The 10737-nt window shown below is 37.8% G+C and overlaps 1 long non-coding RNA gene across 2 annotated transcripts; it reads left to right on the top strand.

Annotated features, from left to right (window-relative positions):
• Positions 1–2540: 2540 nt before the first annotated feature.
• Positions 2541–8498, top strand: LOC113524793 (uncharacterized). 2 transcript variants are annotated; one of them, XR_004576944.2, is made up of 6 exons: positions 2541–2921; positions 3688–3774; positions 4257–6407; positions 7569–7655; positions 8076–8195; positions 8311–8498. It is a non-coding gene; the product is annotated as an uncharacterized LOC113524793 (long non-coding RNA). The 2 variants fall into 2 exon arrangements; XR_004576943.2 differs by having other exon boundaries at positions 8076–8222.
• The last annotated feature ends 2239 nt before the right edge of the window (positions 8499–10737 follow it).

Genomic DNA, 10737 nt, shown 5'->3' with positions numbered 1-10737 from the left:
GCTACAATATGCAATAGTTTAAACTTACAGCCCATGTTCTGTGTATTTACTATCCAGTGTATTTATTGTCCTGTGTATTTACTGTTCACATGGACACTTCCTCCCAGACCACCAGAGGGCACCCTTGCTCACATTTTTTTGAAATTCTTCTTTTGTTGTCTGCTGCACTTCCTTCCTTGTTCGTGCTCACCTGCTTTGTGTTCCCCTAATTAGTTTCCCTATTTAAGTTCTGTGTTGTCCTTCCTTTGTGGTGAAGTGTTATATGATGTATGGATACTGTATGTTGTTGTATGTTGTTGTATTTGCACTGTGAGTGGTGTTTGTTTTCATCTTGAGCTTTCTGTTCTGTTCTTTGCCCTAGTCTAGGCCTTTGTTTTATTTGTTCTAGTATTTTTTTAAATTCTTTTGTTTTTAGTTGTTTAATCATTAAAACTTCTGCACTTGTATCCGACTCCCTGGATTTCATGACACCTGTGTATAAATTGTCCTGCACTCGTCTCACACTGTTGTGTATTGCACTCTATAAAGTCTTGCGTACTCTTATGTTTTGCACCATGGTCCTGGAGAAACGACATTTCGTTCCAATGTATACAAGTTATATAGAGGAATGACAATGAAAACCCACTTGACTTGACTCATAGGCCACTCCATTAGGAGGAGAAATTTTTTCAAACCCATCATCTCTCTTCAAACACTGAAACTGTCTCTTTCATGCTAATAAAGACCTGGATGTCTACCCATGACCCTGAGACATCCTGGAAATGATGTGAGCTCAGTGCTTGGAACAAAGCATGCTTTCACACCTGTCTGTCCTTACAATCTCATTCCACCTACATCGAAACTCCTGAAACGCAGAGTGAAGTGAAAATCCCTGATCACTAATCGCACCTGGCCAAGGATTTCACTAAGTTCACTCAGCTGTTCCCTGATTGACCACGAGACTGGATCATCAACCTCCTTGTAAGTACAGCGCCCCCTGTGGGACAAGCTTACCTCAAGCTATATAACACAACACTACAAACTAACCATAGAACAATACACAACTTGTTTTTTTTTTAACACATCATTCTGTAACTTCCAGGTGGTGCACTAGTGAAGCTTTTACCTTGTGATTAAAGGATTGTGTGTTTGAATCCAGCTGTGGCTATTTTTTCTCTTTTGACTCAACAAAAACTTTCTTTCTTTCTTTTTTTAAAATCTCATATTTCTTCTGAGAAACATTTGTGACAACGTTGATACCTAAAAGCCAGAATCTCCATTAAATCCCCCGAAGCTGCCAGATGTTTAGACGGTTTTATTATTCGGATGTGGCATGCAACTTCAAATGAACTTTGACATAAAATATCATATATTAAGAAGTACATAAAGAACATAGTAGGCATGAAGTAAAATGGAGTAAAACCTTACTGCTGAAAAATACTTTTAATGTGTAAAGTGATTCACTAACATTTTAGCTATATTACAGAGCATGTCAAAAAAATTTTAGAAAACTTTTTTTAAACAAATTATGCAGTTTAGTTCAGAGGTTATATGATGTCTATTTTTTTTAAAGATATTCTTTTTACTTGATTGGGGTTTTTGCTATTCATGCAGGACCAAAACTAAAGAGGAACTGACATAAAAAGATGTCAGGAAAGCAAGTAAATAAAAAATGTTTTACTGTAATGTGATTGGTGTGATGTAAAGCGTATAATATCAGTGTACACTTGTTGTAAGTGTAGAGTTAGAAGATATAATTCTGTACACATCATTGGAGTCAGTTCAGTTGAGCAGAAGTGGGTCCATCAGGATAATCACACTGCGCTGATCATCACTTGGTGAGATCCTTCACTGTCTACAGTGAAGCTCTCAGGATGTTCTTCAGTTCTTCAGCAGCAGCGACAGGAAGGGAGACATGAACACAGTGGGTTCCTGAGTGGTGCACCAGAAAAGTACAGATGTACAGATAGAGCATCCTGGTGGAGAACTCGAACTTTTTTAAATGACCTAAAATAGTGGGAAAGCAACACCTTGTCAGGTTGGATAAAGAACATCACTGCGCCTCTAGTTTAGGTCTTATTCATGTTATTGTGAAGTTGGAAGATCCTCCAATAGGAGCAGAGTGTGAGAGGTTCTGCAGACAGGAACAGGAGCTCTACCACAGCGGAGAAGACGTACGTCTGTAATCACCATCAGAGAGCTTCAGTAAAGCTCTGAGTACATTACCTGGACTGTGTTTTAATGAATTAATTCTGCGTAAATGTGATAGTTCAGATTTTATGCTGATTCATTATGGAGCATTTTTCTTTTCACATGTCAGTAAGCTTCAACCTTCTCTGAAATGCAAACACACACTGTGCATCTATACACACCCAGAAACCAGGTGCACATGATCAAATTCATCTTACACAACAAATAACACGTCATAACATGTCAAACCCGACGCCAACGTCTAATCAGATCTAATCTAATCCTACAAACATTCAACCACATCACGCTAACGAGAATCTCGTACAGACGGAAAGACACCTGTTCTACCTGTTCTACACTTTGTTTACAGTAAACCTAACAAAGCTGCTTTCATTCTCACGCGGTGTTCAGACGTGCAGGGTGGATGCGAGCGTTCGGAATCTCACAGGCCTTTTTGTCCTTTATTCCTTTTTTTCCACTTTGAGCATAATCATCCACACTGATGGCGTCGAGTTCGACTTGTCACTTTTCTTTTCTGTCTAAAGGACTACTTTTTTTATACTTTCATTCTTTTTTATGAGAACTGCTGCTCACTTTTTTCTTTTACCGTTTGAGTCTTCAAAAGAAATAATTTCTGTTCATCTGAGCAAATAAAAAGACTCTAAACATAAACATGGAACACAACAGCAAAACCAATAGGAAAAGCAGAAGGAAGAGCGCGACACAGAGAACAGCCTGAAACAGTGACGCTGGTAAGTTATTACAGAATTATAATTTGATCGTTATCTAATGGCTCGTTAGTGAGGCAGCTTTTAGCTAAAGTTTTCATGTTTTTTAGCTAAGCAGGTCAGGCCCGAAACGTGGCGTGTGGGCGGAGCTTAACTGCGCCATTTTGTTGTCCTTTTATTTATTTCATTTGAGAAATTACAGTAAAAGTCTTTTTTCATTAATCTCTGGTGGTAAATCTTTGGTCAAACGAAATGCTACAACATGCGATTGTCCACGACAATGATGGTAAATCTTTACAGATTTTACAGATAAACTCTGGAGTTAACGGGCACGAGTGAAAGTCTACCGTGTTTGTATCTTTCTCTTCATGCAGGTTTTCTCAGTGTACATTTTTCTCAATGTTTGCAAGTAACTGAAGTCGTTTCAACATCATTTTGACTCGTGTAGTTTTTCAGCATGAGCGTGTCTTCTTTTGAGACAGAATGAAGTCAGTCTCACAGGTTTCGGATAACAAAATCGTCAAATAGTGCATCATTTCTAAACCTGAGACCACTTTTCATAAATGTTTTTCAGTTGTTTTTCAGTGATTTGGATTGTTATTGCAGAATTCACCCACTTTTCTTTCTTTTTTTTCTACTTTTCTAGGTTGTTTTTTTTAAATAAATGACAAAAATAGAGGTACATTTTCCCTATAACATTTAAAAGCCAGGGGGATCCAAACTATTGCACTCAACTGTAAATAAATTGTAGATTTTATTCCTCAGGAATAATTCCTGTGGTTTGTTTCAGGTGTTTATGGTTCAGCTGTGTGGTCTGTGATCTGCAGATGTGCAGTGTGGGCCTGGAAAAAGTTCAGCAAATTATTCATGCATCGAGGTTCGTCACCCCAAACTTCTTAATTAAATAACTTCTTATTTTCTTGTCCATGCTTCTCAGCTAGATATGGAAATGATGTAAAGGTGTTGTTTTTACATATATGTTTAAGGTTCATAATGCATTTTTCTACCCATGGAGTGATGTTTGTTATCTTCACTCTGTTTGCGAAGTCAGGGTTGTGCCATATGGGAGTGTTCTATATTTCTTTTAAATAATGAGAATATAGAGAAACACAGCTGGAGTGTTATAAACAGTGTGTATAACCATGCAGAATGAATAACACTGTAATAACCGCTGTGTAAAGCAGATTTACACTCTACATCCTTCTTGCATCATTGCTTTACTGCATCACTGTGTGTTTAATTGACTTCATTAATTTAGCTGAATAAAACATCCTTTCGACGTAAACATTTAAATTTGTCAATACAGTAATTTGCAAATCTGAAATATTTAATTGTTTGATGTGATATCTCTGTTTATAGGTGATGATGTTAAACTGTCGGTGGAGGAGACTGAACCAGTACAGCTCCAGAGCTCAGTGCGTCAGTTCTTCTCCGACTGAGGCTCATAAAACAGAGACTGAACAAGAGACACTTTACTTTCAACATACGGTGCTGCTATAACTTTAGAGTATTAAAGGCTCAAACCCTGGACGCCTGACTCAATTTGTTTTAAACTGTCTAAAAATGCCCTAAATATTTCCATGGTTTAATCACGACAAACCCTTATGAGGGAATATCAGAATTAGCTGATATCTCAGAACAACAGTGTGAAACGATCAAATGAATTCATTGAGTTGCTCCTCTCCCCGTGCTGCTTTCTGTCAGCTTGACAACTCAGAAGGAAAAGTTTTGTTTTATAATGACCAAGTCAGAGTCCAGTCTTAAGCTATTCTAGACCTGAAAAGCACTGTTCATGCAGCTGACCCTCAGCCTAGTGCTCTAAAACGAATGGTCTAAAGTTCCTCCTCACTCTGCAAGTCCTATCAGCAGCTACAGGACACCACTGACATCAACTCATCAACTGATTTTCTCAGTCATGCAGAGCTGTGAATTATTAATCAAAGACTTCAATTAAGACCTCTTTGTGATATTAGTTTAAACAAGACGAGTGTTTTATTACGATTTTCACTTGAATGAAGATACATTTCCGAAATATTTTGACCTTTGGAATCCAGGTGCTTCTGTCAAAAAAACAAGGTCCATTTGCAGAGTTTAGTGTTAATGGAGAACTTGAATGGACTGCACAGAGCCAATACTGGGCAGCTAGTCAGGCTTTATTACCCATCATCAGTGGCTATGCAGTTTAATATTCCACCAATAATCCAACTGATAGCTGAATAGAAAACATCCACGTGTACACCTCCGTTAGAATAAAGTAAACCAACTGAGGCCAGAGACATGTCTGTCCAGCTGAATGAGGTGTGTTAATGTCCTTTTAACAAGCCTTTAAATAAAAGAAGAGCAGCCATGTAAACATTTATGTCTGATTACTTTTATCAGAATCTGCATTACTTCAGTTCTGTTTATGTTTATGCTTTTACATTATGGTTCTCTCTCTCTCTCTCTCTTTCTCACTTTCTTTCTCTCTCTTTCTCCTTCACAGTCTCACTCTGGTGTGTAGACTAATTAAACACACACACACACACACAGACACACACAAAACACAGTTATTCACACCAAAAACTAGGTGCATCTTCACAGGCATTTGACATGATGAAGAAAAAGAACTGATATTGTTAAGATGAAGCGTCGAAACAACTGCACAACCAGTTGCAACAGATATTTGTTTGCAATTTCCTTATGTGCAACATCCTTGTGGTGAATTTTCATTCTGCAGTTTTCATTCCCACACAGAGTTTAAACGTACAGTGTAGATGTGAGTACTCGCAATTTCACAGGACCTTTTTTTGTCTTTTTTTCAGTCTATTCTTTTCCCATTTTGGTCTGGTGTGAGGAGACATCGGAAAAATTTTCTTTTGGCTGCATCACTTCAGCAGTGGGACAGGAACTGTCTTTTACTTGTCTATTCTGTTTAAAGGTCTCATACATTTTTTTCATGAGACTTCATGAGACTTTTGTCTAAATGCTGCAGAAACCCATAGCAGCTCTTTCTGGATAAGATTGGACACAGGTTCATTCTCTATCACACGTACAGCATGGAGGTTAGCAGAATTTTTGGACCATTATTCCTGTTTTCCATTTTGACCTGGTATCAATAAACCTGGAGAGCTTTTTTGGCCAAATCACTTCGGCGGTGGAAATTTAGTTTTACTTTCTTTTCTATCTAAAGGACTCCTACTTTAAACCTTCATACTCTTTTATGAGAATTTGTGAATTTTGCCTGAATGCTGCTTAATTTCTGTCAAGAGTTCTGTGATATCCAGTGTCCCGACTGCTTCATGGGATTTTTTTGCAGTGTCCCGATTGCTTCATGGGATTTTTTTAATGTTTGGGTCGTCAAAAGAAATAAATTCAGTTCCTCCGAGAAAATAAAAAGACTCTAAACTTTAACATGGAACACAACATTAAAACCTTTACAAAAAGCAGAAGCCAGAGAGCAACAGAGAGCAAAACTCAGAAACCTGGTTACATTTCTAAAAGCCACATCCTGAATCCGATATAACGACGCTGGTAAGTTATTACAGAATTATAATTCACTCGTTATCTAATGGCTCGTTAGTGAGGCAGCTTTTAGCTACAGTTTTCTTGTATTTTTCTGATCTTTAACTATTTGAGGGCTGGTTTCTGGAATAATGTAAAGTAAATAGCAGCAGCTCACGGAAATAGTTTGGAGGAACGATGGCTGAGCTTAACTACGTCATTTTCATGACGCTTTTTCATGACGCAATTTCTGAGCGTCCTTTTGTCGCCATTTTGTCGCCAAATTGTAAACAACTTGTTTATTGCCAAAAATGCAGAGATTTACAATCATCCTCATTAACAATGATGGTAAATCTGATTTGTTTTTAGGCTGGAGTTTACTTTAAGTCGTTTGTTTAGTTTAACCATCGGCACGAGAGAAATTCAGCATGCCCATGTGCTTTTGTATCGTGCGTTGTTAGCAATCCACGCAAGCCGACTGATTATCTGTACATTACATTTTCCTCATTGTTTGCAAATAACTGAAGTTGTTTCAAAGATTTCAAGATTTTGACTGGTGTATGTTCCAATGTAGAATATTTTACTGTTTTGACCACATTATGTGTTTCATGCTAGCATTAGCCTGTAGCCACTCTCCAGAGAAGCACTCAGTTTGGTGTGTTTTTGGTTTACTTGTTAGTTTAATGGTTATATTTGCTGTGATAATGTGCTGCTGATACGTCGCTATGTACCAGAACATGTATTTACACACGCTGCATGTTCTTTACACAACAGAAAAAGGAAGCAGCGTCGCATTCTATGTTCTCAGCGTGATTGTTCAGCATGATTGCTTCTTCCTTTGAGATAAATATATCCCTGAATGTTTGTGTAACTTCAGAACAATATGAAGAAAAGTAATTTATAGCAAAAACTATAACAAAATTGTCAAATAGTGTATGTTAAAAGTTTGCATAGTTTCTAAACGTGAGGTCACTTTTCAGAAATGTTTTTCTGTTGATTTTATGATTTTGGATTGTTGTAGCTGCAGAATTCACCCACTTTTCTTTCTTTTTTTCTGCTTCTAAATGACAAAAATAGAGGTATATTTTTCCTTATAACATTTAAAAGCCAGGGGGATCCAAACTATTGCACTCAACTGTAAATAAATTGTAGAGTTTATTCCTCAGGAATAATTCCTGTTGTTTGTTTCAGGTGGTTATGGTTCAGCTGTGTGGTCTGTGATCTGCAGATGTGCAGTGTGGGCCTGGAAAAAGTTCAGCAAATTATTCATGCGTCGAGGTTCGTCACCCAAAACCTAATATAATGAGAATATAGTGTGTGAAAACAGTGTCTATAACCACGCACAGTTTATAACAGTGTAATAATCATTGTGTGAAGTAGTTTTACTCTCCACTTCACAACTCCACATATTGCTTTACTGCGTCACTGTGTATTTAATTAAACTTCATTAATTTATAACATTCAGCTGTAGCTGGATTAATACACTCAAGCACATATACATTTTCAATATAAACATTTTATATGACAGTACAGTGATTTGCATATCTGAAATATTTAATTATTGATGATTAATTACTACTGTTATGATTATTAATAGTAGAATAAACAGTACTAATGATTAATATATAATTATGGTGTTATTAATTATAGTTATTGTTGCTGTTGTTCATTCGTTTTCATGCCGTTTATCCTACACAGGGTCGCAGGCTACATCAAACTACAACGCATGGCTTTGGACTGAGGGAGGAAACCCGAGGACCTGGAGGAGCCCCTCGAATCACGGGGAGAACATGCAGACTCCGAGCACAGAGAGCGGAGGTGCGAATCGAACCCACAACCCCAGAGGTGCGAGGCTAACTATGTCTCACCTCTTGCATGCAGATTATGTGATGTGTATTAAATAATAAAAACTCTAATATTTCTGTTTATATAGATGACGATGTGAAAACTTCAGTTGAGGAAACTGGATCCAGCTCGGTGCGTCCGTTCTGAGGTCCAGTGCAGCGTTCGTGCATTTGTGGCTCGTCAGTTTAGAAAGATGGACAAGAAGAGAAGTTTTCGAAGCCAGTCACAGCTTTGCAGTATTATATGGGTTGAAATAAAGACTGAATAAAATGCATGTTGTGGACGTTACTTCACTTTAATTCTTAAGTTCATCGTTACAGTAAACTATAAATACTGTCATTTTATAGTGTTAAAAACAGACAAAGAATATTGAAACACCACATTTTCTGTAGCTGGCACATCTAGAGTCTAGCAGAACGTTGACTCGAAGCATTCAGTCACCTGATCGACTTCTGTGATGTCAGATGGTGAACCAATCAAGGTCAATAACTTAATAAAACTGTACAGTAGCTGATGTGATTGAATGCTTTATGCAGTAGCATAATGAAGTGCATATGTTATGACTAAGACGCATTTTAAACGAGATGAGGTAATGATCTGAGATAGCTTCAGACTGTGCTAGTGTGACTGTGTTTTCTATATTTAATCCAAATGTCAGTATTAAATCAAGATTTGCGTGATTTCCACACTGAGTTGGGAGAGAAAGTTAATAATAACTCTTTACATAAACATTTATTTAACTGAAATTATTAACTTCAGCAGTAATACACCACCAGTAACATGTTTCTTCTAATAATACATTAAACAAGCTGAAAAACCACAGGGACCAACATGAACAACACCTTATACCACATCGCTGTTGAATTCTGGACTGTGATTGGTCAGAAGGTGTTGATTAATTTTCTATAACAGCAGCTCTGACAGTAGTGCAGCTGCAAATGACAGGTTCATTTTAATATTAATGGGCTCGTTCTACTACGTTATCACCTTTTTTAATATATAGTATTCGCTCATTCACATGGATCTTGATCTAATACTAATATTTGGATTAAATATAGAAAACACAGTCACACTAGCACAGTCTGAAGCTATCTCAGATCATTACCTCATCTCGTTTAAAATGCGTCTTAGTCGTAATATACGCACTTCGGTATGCTACCGCATCAAGCGTGCAATCACATCAGCTACTGTACAGAGTTATCGACCTTGATCGGACATCACAGAACACAATCAGGTGACCGAATGCTTAGAGTCAACGTTCCACTAGATCCTAGATCATGTGGCCCCATTTAAAGAAGAATTATTAGAGAGAAAACCTGCCATAACTAACACATGCGCACCTTATAACAGACCTTTCGAAATTTGGAACCTGAATAGCGTCAAACTAACTTTCAAACAGCATGGAATATTTCTCCTAATAGAAGATAACAAAAATAATCCTAGATTCTTATTTAATACAGTAGCAAAATAAACTAGGAACAAGACCAACACAGAAACACAAAAACCAACAGTACGCAGTGGTGACGACTTTATGATTTTTTTAAAGACAAAATTGAAAATATCAGGCAAAAATTTCAGGGAATTTACTTCAAGTCAGACAATTTGATCACTAACCATGTAGAAAACAATATATGTCAACAGAGCAATAAGACTCTTTTACTCCATCCAACTGACAAAACTAATTTAACTAATTTCCTCTTCAAAATCATCAACCTGTGTACTTACCTATACACTTCCTCAAAGAGATACCACCTGAAGCTATCGGACCTCTATTAAAATTACCTAAATCCTTTAAACTAGTGGTTATTAAACCCCTGATTAAAAACCTGACCTCAACCCCATCAGATGTCCTCCCCTTTATCTCCAAGATCCTAGAAAAGGTTGTAGCACAGCAGCTATGCTCACACTTGCATAGGAATAACATTCATGAAATCTTTCAGTCAGGATTTAAGCCTCATCATAGCACAGAGACAGCGCTGGTTAAAGTGGTAAATGACCTACTACTGGCCTCTGATCAGGTTTGTGGCTCTTTGCTTGTGTTGCTTGACCTTAGTGCAGCTGTCCAGTCCCGGAGATCATAATATTCTCCTAGATAGGCTAGAAAATGTTGGTGGAAGCTGAGCTTAGTTAGGCAGCATCAACACGAAGGAGGAAATGGTCATCAGAGATATAAGCTGGTCTGTATGGTGGAAATTTCCACAGACCAGGCTCAGCTATCTTATCAGATCCACCTATGACACCCTCCCGAGTCCCAGTAACCTGTGCCTCCTCTGTGATGCCCTCAGTGCAAGTTTGCAGCACATTCTGTCTGCTTGTAAGACTGAGGTGGTACAAGAGCTGGCACAAGATCAGTATAGGTGGCAGCATGACTAATTCTGCACAAACTAGCAGAATTCTTGGAGATAACAAGAGGAAAGCAAACAGAGGTCCTCCTGAACAGAAGCAAGATCCTCACAATGGGGTGAGATTGCAGCCTGAGAGAAGAAGAAGAAGAAGAAGAAGCTACATTTGTCAC

The sequence above is a fragment of the Pangasianodon hypophthalmus genome, chromosome 22, assembly GCF_027358585.1.
Source record: "Pangasianodon hypophthalmus isolate fPanHyp1 chromosome 22, fPanHyp1.pri, whole genome shotgun sequence".
Lineage (NCBI taxonomy): Eukaryota > Metazoa > Chordata > Actinopteri > Siluriformes > Pangasiidae > Pangasianodon > Pangasianodon hypophthalmus.
This window is presented reverse-complemented; position numbering and strand designations above follow the sequence as displayed.